The sequence below is a fragment of the Heterodontus francisci genome, chromosome 19, assembly GCF_036365525.1.
Source record: "Heterodontus francisci isolate sHetFra1 chromosome 19, sHetFra1.hap1, whole genome shotgun sequence".
Taxonomy (NCBI): domain Eukaryota; kingdom Metazoa; phylum Chordata; class Chondrichthyes; order Heterodontiformes; family Heterodontidae; genus Heterodontus; species Heterodontus francisci.
The window spans coordinates 78,629,646-78,648,387 of NC_090389.1; the positions used below are offsets into that span (position 1 = coordinate 78,629,646).

At 44.0% G+C, this 18,742-nt stretch overlaps 1 protein-coding gene and 1 long non-coding RNA gene across 4 annotated transcripts in view; one reads left to right on the top strand and one right to left on the bottom strand.

Annotated features, from left to right (window-relative positions):
• Positions 1-18,742, top strand: part of LOC137380412 (caM kinase-like vesicle-associated protein) — a 143,482-nt gene that overhangs the window by 36,928 nt on the left and 87,812 nt on the right. The window lies entirely within an intron of this gene.
• On the bottom strand, positions 1,010-12,721 carry LOC137380411 (uncharacterized). The gene is made up of 3 exons (XR_010977018.1): positions 12,660-12,721; positions 1,291-1,423; positions 1,010-1,085 (listed from the first exon to the last, which is right to left on the bottom strand). It is a non-coding gene; the product is annotated as an uncharacterized lncRNA (long non-coding RNA).

Below are 18,742 nucleotides of genomic sequence, written 5' to 3' on the forward strand. Positions count from 1 at the left end.
GTGAGGCCTTTTCATCACTGAACTGTGTTGAGTTACAATGTAAGCTCATATAGCCTTGTGACTCCATCTATACTAAACATTAAGTTTGAGATCCAGTGGCTTACTTGCAGTTTAATCATTTGCAATCCAAAAGTCACCTTGTCAGTGTCAACTTCCAACCGTGTTATAGTTCTTAGGGCTAAAGGAATCAAGGGATACGGGGAGAAAGCGGGAACAGGGTACTGAGTTTGGATGATCAGCCATGATCGTATTGAATGACGGTGTGGGCTCGAAAGGCCGAATGACCTACTCCTGCTCCTATTTTCTATGTTTCTATATGACGGTTAACAGTATATCTATTAATATTGTCATTTTAATCAGGATAAGTAACTGGGAAAAGTAGTGAGATCCTCAAACTAGCAAAATAAGCTGATTTGTTCATATGGAAGACCACCAAAGTCTCATCCTTTTAAGATAATGTAGCTTGAAAGATATGGTTATCACCATATCTATTTGTAAAATGACTTATGATTATTAACCCCATCCCGATATGGCACTCATACGTGAAAACTTTTGCAGGGCCAAAAGGGGTGTTGGGACTAATTGATTAGCTCTTCCTGCGCTGTACGATTGTACAATTGAAAGCAGTGTCAAAGTCAGGAACTTCCCATTCAGGCTACACTTTACCAAGAAGCTGTCTTACTATTGTAAGGCTTTCAGCTGTATTTGTAACTCCACCAGAGTCAGTTTTACAAGATTGGAGACAGTTAGTGAATCTACATGAGTGTAACAACTGCCTTGGGAAGTGTTCAAGTGATTTTAATATTGCATGTGGGTTAGTCAGTGGTTAACAGCAAGTTACAAGATAGTCAAACAGTTTTAGTGCTGTAAACGATGAAAGCAGTTTGAACATTGGAGCTGAATTAGTGGTTCAAAAGGAAACATTACTATGGCGCAGGTATGTGCTCCCCACCTGTAAAAAGAAAGACTTGCATTTATATATTGACTTCACTACCTCAGCATGTTCCAAAGCATTTTGCAGCCAATGAAGTACTTTTGAAATAAAAACAGAAAGTGCTGGAAATACACAGCGGGTCTGGCAGCATCTGTGGAGAGAAAAACAGAGTTAATGGTTTAGGTCTGTGACCTTTGAAGTCTAGTCGCTGTTGTAATTTAAGAAGCCTCGTTAACATAGAAAGAAAAAAATGATTTTCAACCTGCCCTATCTTGTATGAGGTTATGAGGGCAAATTTCCTCTCACACATTTACACCTACGAAACGAAAATCGGGAGAAAGAATATACTGACTTACCTCAGTGGTCTGCCCATTTTAGCTTTCCCACGGGCCTCAAATTAGGCAGTCAGCATTCCCACGTGTAAAAGGTGAGCTGAGTTCTAACAGGTGGAGGCCATTCAGCCGCACTGACAGTTTCACCATTCACCACCTGTATCAGTAATTTATATTCTGTAATTACTCAAAGTTATCTACATCATACAATGGATATAAATATAATCCATTATGAACAAAGTCAGCCATTAATATAAATTAGTGAGTCTGTACAAAGAATGCTTGAGGGCAGGTTGAGGAAGTACAGTGGCAGTGCTGATTGACATGAAAATTACTTGGGTGAGCCCTGAAAATGTGAGATGACTCCATTTAGGAACATAGAAGGTTATGGGGCGATTTGATTGAGATTTTGCAAGGTGTTGATAGGGTGGATAGAGAGAAACATTTTCCGCTGGTGGGGGAGTCTCGTATAAAGGGACATGAGCATAAAATCAGAGCCTGGCCATTCAAGGAGAGAGGTTGCAAAACACTTCTTCATGCAACAGTTGGTAAGAGTGTGGAACTCTCTCCCACAAAAAGCAGTAGATGCTAGCTCAATTAATAATTTAAAATCTGAGATTGATAGATTTTTGCTACACAGCAGTATAAGAAGGATATGGTGCCAAGGCAAGTGAATGGAGTTAAGATGCAGATTGATACCTTAAAGTTGGGAGGTGACCATATACAACGCTACTTAAAGGGATTATTAGCTGCTGTAAAGGAGAAATGGATGCTGGTTGGCCACTCAATTTATTCATTCTTTTCGATAGTTTGAGCCTTAAAGACTTAAGATCTTCTCCATGCTACTCAGTTACTTTCCCCGATGCTGAAATATGTTGCTTCATTTAGCCCTTGACATTTTTGTCCTTCCCCTTTAAGGTGCTGCTGCTGGTCTCTGCGCATTTCCTGCACTCCCAAATAGTCAGCTGCCTGCACGCAAACAAGGCCCGCCCTCGAAAATTAAATAAGCCTCTCTCCAATGCCAGCAGCCAGGTGGAGCAGTTGTAACACCCAAAGCCCACCTGTTCAACCTGAAAATCAATGCCTATATCGTTTCCACGCAGTGCTTCAGAGACCTGGGGCTGAATTCTCGGGCCTCATTGGGGTAGAGACAGAGGCGGACAGGGCCAGAAAATACATGGGCCGGGACAGTGTGTCCGTTTTCCAATGCCATTCCCGGCACTGCCATATTCATCAGGGTAGACAGAGGGTGGGACTGTCTAATCCCTGCTTAAAAGCAATTACGATGCTTGAAGAGCTCATTAAGAGCTCATTAGTGGGGGGAGTTGGCAGTTTCACTGGGGCGCAGGGGCTGCACACACTGTCTGGGGCAGACCAGGTGAAATAGGAAGCCTGTCATTGCTGCTGCAGAGAATTACTTCGGAGTCATAAAGGTTTCAATGGCGTGTTGTGTGATTGTCTTTAAGAGTGATGTCCCTTTAAGATCATAGTATGTTAATGACCCAAGTACCAGGATGCAGTCATGTGACTGCCAACCAGACTCACTCTGCTACTACAACACCAAGAGGCAAGTCCTGTAAATAGTTAGCTCTGCACTGTATATACTTGTTAGCTGTTAATAAACCTGTTTGAGATCTTCAATCAACTGAACTCCACGCATCTCATTTATGTTGCATCAGATAACATGAAAAGCTTCTCATTACATGGTGGCACATGGTGCAGAGGGGGACACGGCCATTGGGAGACAGGTGCCCTTGATGCTGCACAGGTGGTGAGGAGAGTGGGCAGTCAGCACTCGGGCAATGCAGGGGGCCATCACCTTCCTGGCATCATGGGGGTCACAAGAGCAGGGGGCAAGACAGCCAAGGACAATGGGGCAATTAGCTGAGCACAAGGAAGGCAACAGCTGGCAATGGGGGAATGATTCTCGGATTTTGGGCCCAGTGGCGATGAGGAGCAACACCTCCACAGGAATGGCAGAGACACGGGCATCAGGAAGGCAGAGGAGAGGAACGATGGGCAGGAAGGAGAGGGAGGCCATACCTCAGTATAGGCTCACCAGTCAAAGATGGAGCTACCTGGAGATGACCAAGACACAGTGCCGCAGGAGGCTGTGACTCTCCAGGCAGATGGTCACAGACATCTGTGTCCTCGTTGCCAAAGACCTTACACCTCACAGTATGCTCGACGTGCCCTGCCAGTAGCCGTCAAAGTCACTGCCACCATGAATGCTCCGCCTCTGGCTCCATCCAAGGATCATCCGCAGACATTAATGGCATCTCACAAATGGCTGCACACCACTGCATCTCGCAAGTCACTGACACCCTCTTTGACAAAGCTGGACGGTGCATTCATTTCACGACAGAAGAGGCCTCGCAGGCACAGAGGGCAGTGGGTTTCACCACCATTGCTGGATTCCCCAGGTGCTGGGCATCATCGATTACACCCATGTGGCCATCAAGCACCCAGTGACTGGCCAGTCAGGTTCATCAACAGGAAGGACTTCTACTCCCTCAGAGTTCAGCTGGTTTATGACCACAACAAGAGCTTCCTCCATGAGTGTATTCGCTTTCCTGGCAGCTGCCATGACTTCTTCATCCTCCATCAGTCCAGGCGGCCGCAGTTCTTCACTGCAACCCCCAAATACGAACATGCGAAGCTACGAATTAAGAGCAGGAGAAGGCCATTCAGGCCCTCAAACCTCGTCTATCAAGAATCTATCGAACTCAGCCTTGAATATATTCAATGACCCAGCCTCTACTGCTTTCTGAGAAAGTGAATTCCACAGACTAACAACCCCCTGAGAGAAAAAAAATTCTCCTCAGACCGTCTTAAATGGGAGACACCTTATTTGTAAACTGTGTCCCCTAGTTTTAGTCTCGCCCATAAATGGAAACATCCTTCCATAGATGGATCCTAGGGGACAAGGGATATCCATTGTAAAGATGGCTACTTGTCCCTCTACTAGAGCCCAAGACAGAAGCACAGAGGAGTTATAACCACAGCCATCTGCTCATTAGGACAACCACTAAGCAGGCCATCAGGCTTCTCGAGATCCAGTTACTGGACCGGTCGGGTGGCGCCCTCCAAATTCACTCCTGCAAGGGTCTCGCTCATTGTGGTGGTCTGCTGCGCACTTCATAACACGGGCCCCCAGAGAGGAATGGGCTTTGTGGACAGTGACCCTGGAACGAGACAACTCATCAAAGGAAGAGGAGGAGCAGAGGTGGAAGAGAAGGAGGAAGAAAATGTGGAGGGTGAGGGTGCAGAACACCGAGGTGCCCCGGCTGCACAAGGAGATGGCAGGGCACAGCATGGGGCGCAGCACGAAGGTTTCATCAGGATGCCATGGATGTCAGGGATCATCTTATTCAGAAGTGCTTCAGCTGAGTACCTCTGACCCAGGATGAAGGGCATGAGGTGTAACTCATTCTGAGGTACCTGTGCTAATACTTCCATTGAAGACTGGAACATTGAAACTTCTACTGCCAATAAAGGAGCACACGTGCCCAGAGCTTTTGCCCTCACTGTGTACAGACCCTTGATCTCCTTTACCACCTCATACCATTTTTCTTGTCACGCCAGCAATAAAAGGAGTCTCATACATGTGCTTTAAAGTGTCATTATTTATTCAGTGCTAAGAAAGGGTAATAATGCACACAGACAGTAAGGAGACACCCTAGTGAACCACTCAGTGCTCCACGCAACACAATGGCCTCTGTGCTTGGCCATTCCTACGCGGTGCTCCTCTTGTGGCCTCAGAGAAGCTGGAGGCAGCCTGCTCACTTGTCTCTGCCTGCAGCTGAGATGCATGTGGTGGTCATCCTCATCATGGAAGTGCCCCTGGGGGCATCTCCAGAAGCTGCTGCACCTGCATTATTGCCTGAGGGTGGTACCCTCATCCTCCTTCATGATGTCCTCAGTCCTTGACTGGTGCACTGCATGGCTGGAGTGGGACACTATCTGCGGCACAACTGGCATCCACTCGAAACATCTCTGCACCACCAGCGTCACTGACTGCTCCAGGCTACACCGTGTGGCAAGCATCCTGTGCATGTCAGTGCACCGTTCCAGCATCCACTCAGAGTGATGCCATATATAGCTCACCATGAGATTGGCCACTCTCCCAATGGAGGAGCTCATGGACTCAGCCCTGAGCCATGGATTGGATGGACTCCTTTGTTCTCAGCCCTTAACGCTGCACTACCTCAGAGAACTCTGACTTGTGGGCGCACATCTCCTGCTGCTGATCTAGGTAGAGCCTTCTTTCTTGTGACTTCTAAGGCCCTGCATCTGTGCCCAGCTCAGCAGGGCTGAGTTTGTCAGCCCTTCTCCGAGGGGAACTGCCCACAGCTGCCTCTGATACCTCCTCCTGTACACTAGTACCATGCTTCTCACCCAGTGCCTAAACACACGGCAAGACCCACTGAGGTGAAAGTATCTGCACTGGTGGATGGTGCACTTGTCGGTTGTGACAATCCTTCTTCGGGTTCATGATGTTCTTTGGGGCCGCAGAGGCAGAGGGTGTCGTTGGATGGATGACACCTGTGGGAGATACAAGAAGAGATCATGAGAGTTAGCCTGGGCGAGTAGAAGCCCCTTCCCAGTGCACATCAATTCTCAGCATGCTGTCAGATGGGATGGAGTGCACTGCACCCCTTTAATTAAGCACATTGCCCTCTGGAATCACCAGCTCCACCATGAGTTCCCATTTCACCAAGGCTAACTTCCTCCTCGTCCACAATCCTGGCTGTTTCCAGCGTTCAGTCTTCCATTGGAGTGATCCCCTGGATGTACAGAATCGTGCTACCTGTTTGCCCCCTTTCCTGGACACTATACATCCATTTCTCCTGCAAGGCCAAAAGGGAGCAAGATAAGGCGCTTCTGTCCTCTGTAGCCAGTCGCATCTGCTCCTGTCCATTAGAAGCTGCATGTTTCAATGGTGACAGGTCCTCAGCAGCACTATGGCTGTGAGTCATTCTGAGGGGTCAGTAAGTGGCCTCTCTATGTTCAGGAGTTGCACGCACCCTGAAGCTCCTCAGGTGGTCTGTCTCCTGGAGGGTGCAAGCAGAGAGTCCTGTCCTGAGGATTGGGGATCACACTCACCTTGCAAGAGCATTTGAGGTCATTGAACCTTTTGTGGCTCTGAATCTAGGACCTTCTGATGACACTTCTGCCGCTGACAGTGGCTGCTATCTCAACCCAGACCTGCTTTATCTCAAGAGGTGGCCTCCTCCTGCCACCTTCCAGGAAGCGGACCTCCCTCTGCTACCTCACAGCCCCCAGCATCACCTCAAGGCCATTGTCTGAAAACTGAGGGGCTGCCCTGCCTCAGGTGCCAGCCTGCAGCTTTCCAGTGACATTTAGTGACACCACAGTCCAGTGCAAGACTCATAGGCAATCTTCAGCTTCTCCCTCAGCACTAACACAGCAGCCACAGTAATGACTGCCGTGGGGAGTTAAAATTGGGCTGCACATCTTCGGACCCGCCTCCATTCCCACCCCCGTGACGCTAATCGATCGCCAAACCCAGCTCCAATACAATTAAGGGATTTCCCCCACGAAAATCTAAGTTTAATCGGCTTCCCCCCAGGGGTGGATTCGGGACCCGGAAACAGTCCTGACTTCCGTATCCCACCCCATCGAGAAAATTCAGCTCCTGGTACTTTCAGCGAGGAAGGCACACAGCAACACCAACAACAATTTCTTGCAGTTACATAACACCTTTAGCATAGCAAAAGGTCCCAAGGGACTTCAGAAGAGAATCATCAAACAAAATTTGACACAGCTGCATAAGGAGATATGAGGACATCTTTGTCAGAACTCTTGATCATCAGCAAAGTGATAGAAGGGGTCATCGATAGTGCTCTAACGTGGCACTTGCTCAGCAATAACCTGCTCACTGTCGCCCAGTTTGGGTTCCGCCAGGGCCACTCAGCTCCTGACCTCATTACAGCCGTGGTCCAACCATGCACAAAAGAGCTGAACTCAAGAAGTGAGGTGAGAGTGACTGCCCTTGATGCCAAAGCAGGATTTACCAAGTATGGCATCAAGGAGCCCTAGCAAAACTGGAGTCAATGGGAATCAGCAGGAAAATTCGCCACTGGTTGGAGTCATAGCTAGCACAAAGAAGGATGGTTGTCATTGTTGGAGGTCAATCATCTCAATCCCAGGACATCACTACAGGAGTTCCACAGGGTAGTGTCCTAGACCCAACCATCTTCAGTTGCTTCATCAATGACCTTCCCTCCATCATAAGTTCAGAAGTGGGGATGTTCACTGATGATTGCACAATGTTCAGTACCATTCGCAACTCCTCAGATACTGAAACAGCCCGTGTCCAGATGCAGAAGGACCTTGACAACATCCAGGCTTGGGCTAATGTGTAGCAAGTAACATTCACGCCACACAAGTGCCAGGCAATGACCATTTCCAACAAGAGAGAATCTAACCATCTCCCCTTCATGTTCAATGGCATTATGATCGCTGAATACCCCACTATCAACATCCTGGGGGTTATCATTGACCAGAAACTGAACTGGACCAACTACATAAATACTGTGGCTACTAGAACAGGTCAAAGGCTGGGAATTCTGCAGCAAATAACTCATCTCCTGACTCCCCAAAGCCTGTCCACCATCTACAAGGCACAAGACAAGAGTGTGATGGAATACTCTCCACTTGCCTGGATGGGTGCAGCTACAACTGCACTCCAGAAGGGCAGCTGATGCATGAGAACACCACCACCTGCAAGTTCCCCTCCAAGTCACACACCATCCTGACTTGGAACTGTATCGCCATTCCTTCACTGTCACTAGGTCAAAATCCTGGAACTCCCTTCCTAACAGCACTGTTGGTGTCCCTACACCCCAAGGACTGCAGCAATTCAAGAAGGCAGCTCACCACCACCTTCTCGAAGACAATTAGGGATGGGCAATGATTGCTGGCCTGGCTAGCGATGCCCACATCTGATGAATGAATTAAAAAAAGCTGGCCAAAAGTTTTGTCAAAGAGGTAGGTTTTAAGCAGCATCTTAAAGGCAGAGAGAGGTAGAAAGACGGAGAGGGTTAGGGAGAGAATTCCAGAGTTTAGGACTTTAGCAGCTGAAAGCACGGCTGCCAATGATGGAACGATGAAAATCGAGATAGCGCAAGCGTTGGATGAGCACAGAGATCTTTAAGGGATTCAGGATGTTACAGAGATAGGTAGGGATTTAATATATATAATTAAATTCTATAAAATTCTAACAGGACTAGACAGGCTAGATGCAGGGAGGGTGTTCCCGATGGCTGGGCAGTCCAGAACCAAGGGTCACAGTCTCAGAAAACGGGGTATGCCATTTAGAACCGAGATGCGGAGAAATCTCTTCACGCAGAGGGTGGTGAATCTACGGAATTCTCTACCACAGAAGGCAGTGGAGGCCAAGCCATCAAATATATTCAAGAAAGAAATAGATATATTTCTTAATGCCAAAGGGTTCAAGGGATATGGGAAGAAAGCGGGAACAGGGTACTGAATTAGATGATCAGCCATGATCTTTTTGAATGTTGGAGCAGGCCTGAAGGGCTGAATGGCCTACTCCTGCTCCTATTTTCTATGTTTCTATGATTTAGAAACAAGGGTGAAAATTTGAAAATCGATATGTTGCCAGACCGGGAGTTTTTTTTATTATTTTATAGGATGTGGGCGTCGCTGGCTAAGCCAACATTTATTGCCCGTCTCTAATTAGCCTTGATCAGGTAGTGGAGGGTCATTGTAGGTCAGTGATGGGTGAACAGGACTTGGTGCGGGTTAGGATACACACAGTAGAGTTTTGATGAGGTCAAGTTTATGGAGAGTGCAAGATGGGAAGCAGGCCAGGACAGCAGCAGGTGAGGTCAATCAGCAAGCACTTCTTATCCAGTCAACATCAACTGCCATCTCTTCGGATATTGGCATTCATTGGGAGGCTTCAAGGAGATTATAATTCAGCATCAAGTGAGTCCACGCCAATAGCTGACTGGTACTGAATCTTAAAGGGGTAGAACCATTAGGCAAAAGAGCAAAAGCATCATTTTCACACTTTCAATGTCCGATGCGAGTGACTCAGTAATATCTTTGTGGCAAGTTTCAATGCAAATTGCATGAGTATTTGGGAATTGTGTTTTTTATATATAGAGAGATTTGCTGAATATCTCTTTTAAAATTATGTTGTCTGATGCAACATAAATGAGATGCGTAGAGTTCAGGTTGTTGAAGATCTCAAACAGGTTTATTAAACAGCTAAACTATTATACAGTACAGAGCTAACTATTTAAAGGAGCTGCCTCTTGGTGTTACAGTTACAGAGTGAGGCTGGCATGTCGTCACATGACTGCATACGGGTATGTAGCTCATTAACGTACTGAGCTCTTAAAGGGACATCACTCTTATTGGCAATCACACAACATCTCTTCTCATGCTGGCATTCATTGGGAGGCATCAGGGAGATTAGAATTCAGCACCGAGTGAGTCCACGCCAACAGCTGACTGGTACTGAATCTTAAAGGGGTAAAACCATTCGGCAAAAGAGCAAAAGCATCATTTTCACACTTTCAATGTCCGACGCGAGTGACTCAGTAATATTTTTGTGGTAAGTCTCAATGCCTGAGTATTTGGAAATGGTGTTACTTATATATAGAGAGATTTGCTGAATATCTCTTTTAAAATGGCAGGTCCCTTTAAAATTCCTGTCTCAACTAGCATCCAGGACAACATTTAAGAATAGGTTAGATAGGTGGTTGAAGGAAAGGGGATAAAGGGATATGAGGAGAGGGTGGGCACATGAGATTAAGATTACTGCTTCTTGTGTAGGGAGATAAACACCAATACAGACTGGTTGGGTTGAGTGGTTCCTTTCCGTGTTGTAATTTCTTTGGCCAGAAGTCATTTGCTGTGGGACCCTGGCATCAGTGGCTGAAACAACTGCCCGAATTTTATGCTGTCTAATAGCATCATCAAAGGCAGCATTTAGACTTTTCAAATGTAACTGATCTCCCATGGAATTGCCCATGCATTCTGCAGCACGGCTGCTAAAATAGGACCATGTTTCATCTGGCCTGTAATTTCTAAAGCCAATGCTGAGGTACTCCCTTCGAGTAAGTGGTCTCAATAGGCACAGCAAAGTCAATTAGAGGCTAATTATTGACAGAAGCTTCTTGTTAATCCTGTCACTTGGGAAGAAGCCAGTTAATCGAGTTCAGAAAACCAGCGGGACTGATTTTTTTTTAAACTTAGTTTTGACACTCTGAAGTGTGACGGATGTTCAATGGACCAGGACTGTTATTTATATTATAGAGAGACAGACATAAAGAATTTAATGGTTGTGTTTGGTTTCCTGGTCTAAACTTGAATTGTCTGTCACAGTATGATTATAGTTTTATTTTCCATTTGCTAGGAAGAGGAAGCAGATTTTGACATTGTAATACTAGACTAAAGGCACTGTGGACTCAGCTGACAGAGCAGGGAGCTTTAATGAAACATACACTGTGCTACGACACTTTTGTATGTCTGATAATACCTTGTGTAAAAAAAAACACAAACAATCTTTAAGGCAGGAATCTCTGTTAGCTCCCAGCAATCATTGATGGAGTAAAATAAAAGCAAAATACTGCAGATGCTGGAAATCTGAAATAAAAACAGAAAAAGCTGGAAATACTCAGCAGGTCTGGCAGCATCTGTGGAGAGAGAAGCAGAGTTAACGTTTCAGGACTGTGACCTTTCATCAGAACTGGCAAAGGTTAGAAATTTATGAGGTTTTAAACAAAAGTGAAGGTTGGTGGGGGGCATTGGTGGGGAGGAGAACAAAAGGGAAGTGTGTGATAGGGCAGAGGGCTGATTGAATGGCAAAGAAGTCATGGGACAAAGGCAAAGAGAGTGTTAATGGTAGTGGTAAAAGGCAAAGCATTAGTCCAGAGAGAGTGTTCATGGTGGAATAATGAACAGCTGTGTCTGAAAGCACAACATGAAAAACCAAGTTTAAGGCAGGCACATGGTTAAAAAACAAAATAAAATAATTTAAATATATAAAAAGGTCAGTCATGCTCTGAAATTGTTGAATTGTTAAACTTGGTTTATCTTAAATATTTGTAAAAATTTTGATCTTAGATAGGACTGAGCACAGCCTGTTCTTAATGGCTGAAGTTCAGCATTCTGAATCAGGTCTGTCTAGTTAAGTTCTGGGAACAAGTTTATCTATTGTCTGATTGACATCCCTTGGTGCACGCGTTAGTGAGGCAGCTTGGCAAGTAATGAAGAGAAAGTTAGCTTGTTTTCCTCAACGCCTTTCATGTCTAGTATAATATAAATCTTACATCAGCACCTTAGGAATACTGTCAGAAGGCAGACTGACAATTTAACGAAAAGAACAGTTTCTACTTTCCTATTATAAACTTCTTTTCCTCAGGTGATTTATTCTCCGACTGAATTCACTCAGTATGATCAGTCCCTCGTTATATATCCCAGTAAACTGAAAATAACTTCAACAAGACAATGGTATCTTGTGAGACCCTTACATGTAAAAAAGGAGAGCATGATGACACATCGCCTGATGCTCTTCTATATCCTTAGTGAAGGATAATGAGAGTATCAGAATATTGCGGGTCTTTGCTGGCAGGAAAATAATTGTCCCCTATTTAAAGCTGGGGAGAAAGTGAACTACTTCATGCATTCCAGGTATACGTGGGTCTAAAAAATGTGTCCCAATACTATGAAAATGCTCATTTCCCCTTACTCTCATAGACTCTGGAAGTTGGTGATCACTAATCCCCGCACTAACATCATGAAAGCTCTAGTTAGCAAGCCTGAAATATCCTCCTGTGCTGGACAACCACATCTTGCTTCATGCCATTATTGGGCTCACTTTATTGAGTCCCAAACACTCTGCAACTTTGCTGCCACTGACCAACTGGAAGGTGTTATCTGCCAGCTCCTCTACTCCTGCATTCAAAAAAAGATATTTCTATCTACCAATAGCAGAACCTGCTGGCCAATTTTTCCTACCTTAGCCCACCAGTCAAAGTACTTCCTTGAGGGTTAATCACTGTGGTCCATTAGCAGTTCTGAGGAGTCACCAGTAACAACTGAGCACCCTTTTTAGATGCAGTCTTGAATTGGGCAACCTAGGCAATCACCAGAGCCTCATTAGCCCATGATAAACAGGGTCGCCTGAGGTCAATAGTGCCACAGTGTAGTTTTGAATTATAATAGGTAGAGCAATTTGGTCCTTGGTTTTGAAAGGTCTAACCAGTGATCCTTAAGGGAACCGCTGCAGGCGGTTTGTAAATGATGTTTACTGGATCAGGATGGCACCATGATAATATTGACAATGCCTGACTCTCCCTCGAGATTGTTTCCCCCACCAGCCTTTAACTTACCTGGACTGATTGGCCTCCTTGTTGGAGTGGAGATCGCACAAGCAGCCTGCCTTGGACCACGTCACCCAGTTGGTCAGTGAACGTGTTCCGCTTGCCTCCTGCTCGAGGTCACGTCACCACTTTCAATCAACCCCAAAATCTTTAACAAGATGTCTCTAACATTCTCTTGATTCTCCATCATCCTGAGATTATAAAACAGATCGTAACATTCTAACATTTTCAGTTTGAAGTTGCTACTTCAATGGAGGTGTTAACCTGTTTAAAATATATAAAATATAAAGAATAGTGGAGAGAGGAGTTTCAAAGAAACATTTCAAGCATTCATTTGCTCATATCCCACAGCATAATTTCAAAGCATACGTTCAATAATTTTTAACTTGGATTTGAGCACAGTGTGTTTCTGTATCTCTGCTGCTGTGATTTTGCAAGAGTTAATGCAGGATGCAGTCTGCTGTTAATTATTATCTGGAGCACGACACTCGCTTGGACATGCATGGTTATTATTCTAACCTCTGAGAGCTCAATGTTCTTGTTGATTTTACATCAGTTTCAAAATGCGTCTCCTGTTTAAAAGGGAGTGCTGTTACATGATAGCATCTAACACATCATAGTTCACCACTTTTTCAAAATGAACAGGACACAATAGCTTCATTGATATCGACATGATAAGGTCAGAAGTGGGGTTGTACGCTGATGATTGCACAGTTCCATTCGCAATTTCGCATAATTAAGCAACCCGTGCCCACATGCAGCAAGACCTGGACAACATCCAGGTCCATAAGTGATGCACAACATTAGTGCCACACAAGTGCCAGGCAATGGCGATCTCCAACAAGAGAGAGTCTAACCACTTCCCAGTGACATTCAATTGTATTACTATCATTGAACGTCCTGGTCACCATTGACCAGAAACTTAACTGAACCAGCCACATAAATACTATGGCTACAAGAACAGGCTAGAGACTGGGTATTCTGTTATGAGTAACTCAACTCCTGAATCCCCAAAAGCCTGTCCACCAGCTGCAAAGCACAGGTCAGGAGTGTGATGGAATAGTCTCTATTTGCCATGATGCATGCAGCTCCAACAACACTCAAGAAGCTCGACCCCATCCAGGACAAAGCAGCCCGCTTGATCGGCACCACCTTAAACATTCACTCCCTCCACCACTGGCGTACAGTGACCGCAGTGTGTACCAACTGCAAGATACACCGCAGCAACTCGCCAAGGCTTCTTTGGTACCACCTCCCAAAACCCGCGACCTCCACCACCTAGAAGGACAAGGCAGCAAATGCATGGAAACACCACCACTTTCAAGTTCCCCTCGAAGTCACACACCAACCTGATTGGAAATATATCAACATTCATTCATTGACACTGGGTCAAAATCCTGGAACTCTCTACCTAATAGCACTGTGGGAATGCCTATACCACTCCGACTGCAATGGTTCAAGAAGACTGTTCACCACTACATTCTCAAGGGCAATAATTGGACAATAAATGCTGGCCTTGCCAGTGAAACCCACATCCCCATGAATGAGTAAATTTTGAAAAATGTCCTACAAAAAAAGATCAGTTTGCGTTAACTTGTTACTGGAAAAATTGCTAGAGACCATAATAAATTATAACACTAGTTCAGACATGGACTAACCAATTCTGATGGGGAATTTAATACCAAAGCCAAGAGGTGATTGGTTATGCCACAGTTTTGGGAAACCTATTGTAGAAAAGATATTGAAGGCATGGAAAAGGTGTGATATAGCTTCACTAGGACAACACTAGAGAGTAGGGAAGGAATAGTTAAGGTGAGAGACTGGAAATATTAGAACTGTATTAACTGAAGCAGAGTCCAAGGGGGTATTGAGTAGGAACATAGAAACATAGAAAATAGGAGCAGGAGTAGGCCATTCGGCCCTTCGGGCCTGCTCCACCATTCAAAAAAGATCATGGCTGATTGTCTAATTCAGTACCCTGATCCCGCTTTCTCCCCATATCCCTTGATCCCTTTGGCATTAAGAAATATATCTATCTCCTTCTTGAAAATATTTAATGATTTGGCCTCCACTGTCTTCTGCGGTAGAGAATTCCACAGGTTCACCACCCTCTGAGTGAAGAAATTTCTCCCTATCTTGGTTCTAAATGGCATACCCCGTATCCTGAGACTGTGACCCCTGGTTCTGGACTCCCCAGCCACTGGGAACATCCTCTCCCTGCATCTAGCCTGTCTAGTCCTGTTAGAATTTTATAGGTGTCTATGAGATCCTCTCTCATTCTTCTAAACTTGAGTGAATATAGGCTTAGTCGACCCAATCTCTCCTCATACGTCAATACTGCCATCCTAGGAATCAGCCTAGTAAATCTTCTTTGCACTCCCTCCATGGCAAGAGCATCTTTCCTCAGATAAGGAGACCAAAAGTGTACACAATACTCCAGGTGTGGTCTCACCAAGGCCCTGTATAACTGCAGTAAGATATCCTTGCTCCTGTACTCAAATCCCCTTGCAATGAAGGCAAACATACCATTCGCCTTCCTAATTGCTTGCTGCACCTGAACGCTTGCTTTCAGCGACTGAAAAACCTTCAAAGATTTGAGATGGTATCCAATAAAAAATTATTTCCATGGTTAGTGAATCTGAATTAAGGTGACATAAGTTTAGGATTAGTACTAAAAATAAAAATGGTGAGTTTTTTTGTGCAAAGTGCTTTTACTGTTTGGAATACATTACTGTAAGTGACTGTTGATGCAAAGTGAATTACGCATTTAAAAAGAAATTAGATAAACATTTGAAGTAAAATATTAAAGGGTATTTGAAAAGAGCAGGGAAATGGGATTAGTGTGGACAACTCTGTTTTGCAACTTCCCCTCACAGAGACATGCTCTGCCTCTATGTTGAAATTTCTGGGATATTAATGGGACAATTTTCTGTGAGCATAGTGCTGCATTGAGCCCTGCCAACCTGCTGCACGTACTGGGGAAATCACAGGTATACTGCACAGGGTATGATAGCATAGTGGTTATGTTACTGGACTAGTAATTCAGAGGAGTAGACTAATGATATGAAGACATGAGTTCAAATGTCACCACAGCAGCTGGTGAATTTAAATTCAGTTATTAAATAAATCTGGAATTAAAAAGTTCATCACAGTAATCGTGACCAAGAAGCTACCAGCTTGTTGTAAAACCCATCTGACTCACTGATGCCCTTTAGGGAAGGAAATCTGGTTATCTGGTTGGGCCTCGCTGTGACTGCAGACTCACACTGATATGCTGACTCTTAACTGCCCTCTGAAATGGCCTAGCAAGACACACAATTATATTGGGATGGGCAATAAATGCTGGCCTTGCCAGCAACACCCACATCCCATGAATGGATGGAAAAAATGCACTGCATATATGGGGAAATAACAGCTACATTGTACAGGTAATCATGGAGGCTTTGCATGTGATTTTCTGCCCATTTAAAATGAATGGATGGAAAATCATGGACTGTACTCCCATGATTTTTCAATTTGCGGGGCCCACGGCTGTGGCTTACTGGTAGCAAGCCTCCAGATAATCAGCCCATCTGCATTGGAGTTATGGGATATATCTTCCTTCATTCGCTTATTTCAGCAAACAAAAGTAAACCTGACTATAAAGTTGGGAGCACTGCTTTGTATTCAAGTGTATTTTTTCACCAATATTGTGGAGTCTCTCTTGTATAGTAATTATGATCAGTAAACCTTTAACGATTGGAAGCACAGATTTTGCCTGTAAAATATTTTCACACTAACAATAATGATTAAAAAACATTTTTTTAATCACCTCTCTGACATTGTCATGCCTCTCAGCTGGAATCATGCTATGTATTCATCTCTGCTTGGTAATAGTCAGTATTTTGGAGTATATTTTTCAAATATCTTGATAGCGTAAAAAGAAAAATTTGTTGAACCTACAGATCTTACTGAGCCCCTCAGCTTTTTTAAAATGAAAGTCCTGTTTACCGCATAAACCTCTCTAAAGGATGAGACTTAATACTGAACCAGATTGTGTTACAGCAGGGAGCTGGCCTGTCAGCCAACATGTCTTAAAATAGCATTTCAAAGAATGTTACCTCTGGCAGACAGCACCCCAGTATTATCAATTTATTCCTGTTCTGCAACTTGCAAAAATGCCCATCACACGTGGTAGCTAAGTTGGTAAAGTTCATCCATAACTTGGCTATGCAAACCAGGAGGTCCCAAATCCAACTCACAATCCCTGCTGAATTAGTTTATCTCTGAGCCTGTAGAGATTGCTGTTATTGGACTTATTGTATTGCAACCAGCAAGAGGAAAAATCAGCCAGGGTTCCCAATCCTGATTTTTATTCAGTAACGTTTGCTGGAAAGGATGTGCATGTGGATGATTGCGTGGGATGGGGGGGCTGGAAAGAAGGGTTGGGTTTGGCTTGTATCTACTAAAAGAGCCTGCTGTCACTCAATATTTAAACTCACGAGCGAAGGACATAACTTGGCTACTGTGGACAATGAACTGGAGGGTAAATGGTGCCCATCTATCAATACCTTCAGCAGAAGAGGGCAGGTATAAGAAAAGCCTTCCTTTTTTCCTTGATAGGAACCACAAAGAACAGATCCAGATATGAGCAAGCAGTGTACTGATATGGTGCAGTAATGTAATAAGATGCTGCAGCTCACATACTGTTAGAATCCACTTTGATGTATGGAGAATACCTGATCCCAGCTGTAACCTTGATACGGAGAATAGTACTTTAAATGGATTTTGGTTGTGAATAGCTTGCTGTAATTCAGATTGAACTGAACCAGGCTATCAATTACAGGCTGTTCACATCCCTCTTTCCTGTGTCATTTTTGATAGGATGGGAAATTATTTTCATGTTTGTCAGGAGGAAGACGTCATTGAATGAAACATTTTCCATCTTTGCTCCCACTATCCATTCTGAGCACCACCAGGTCAGATATGATGCCAGTTAGATGCTTTTTCTGCCATGTTCACTCTCTCCCTCTAGGTGTGTATATCTTTGGTTGTGCAGATGAGGATTACCAATGGCCTTGTTTTAACAAATACTCCATGCACTTAAATTGCAAAGGATTCCTACCATCAATCGAACTCAAAAATATCACACGCCAGATAGGACTTGTATATGCGAATGTTTATTTGTATCTTAAACTGAAGCATCGGAACAATGCATTATGCTGCTTAGCACATGGTAATATTGTTACACATTCAGTATTTTACTGTAAAACTCAAGCAAAATACTGCGTTTGCTGGAAATCGGAAATAAAAACGGAAAATGCAGGAATATACTCAGCAGATCAGCAAGTATCTGTGCAGAGAGGAACAGAGTTAACGTTTCAGGTCAATGACCTTTCATTAGAGGAGATGAAAATCTGAGGAAAACCTCAGAAGTTCTGATGAAAGGTCATTGACCTGAAACCTTAACGCTCTTTCTCTCTCCACAGATGCTGCCAGACCTGCTGAGAGTTTTCCAGCATGTTCTGTTTTATTTCAGTATTTAACATTATTGTAGCACTAGTCTCCTGTAATTACTTTCTTTTCATTTTTTAAGCACCTTTTGCACTGGACTTCCTAAGTTAAAAAATCTTTTTTTAATCTTCCTACAATGTTCCTTACCGACAATAACTTTCAGGTTTCAAGTCTTATTTCTTTTGACTGTCAATCAATCAGGATCAAAGCAGTAGAGTTATTTGGCATGTGACAAAAGCATTGACTCTCAATATTTGTTTAGGATTAAAATACTATACTACAGAGACTAATTGACATAGACCACTGAAGTGAACATTTAAAAAATACAAAGATATTAAATAAAAACCTACAGTGCTGAGGTGTAATTTACCAAAGAGTTATCAAAGTATTTGACACATTGCAATTCTCATCTCCAATTCCCATCACAGATCGAAGCAAGCCTTCATCCTAATTTATCCTTGATCAAAATAATCTTTCTATAATATTGTAGATGGATTGATTCTAATGCTCCATTTTACACATGGGTGAAGAACAGCATTCATTTTAATCTGAACTACCATTTGTCTATGAAACACTAAAAATATTATTGGCATGCATTT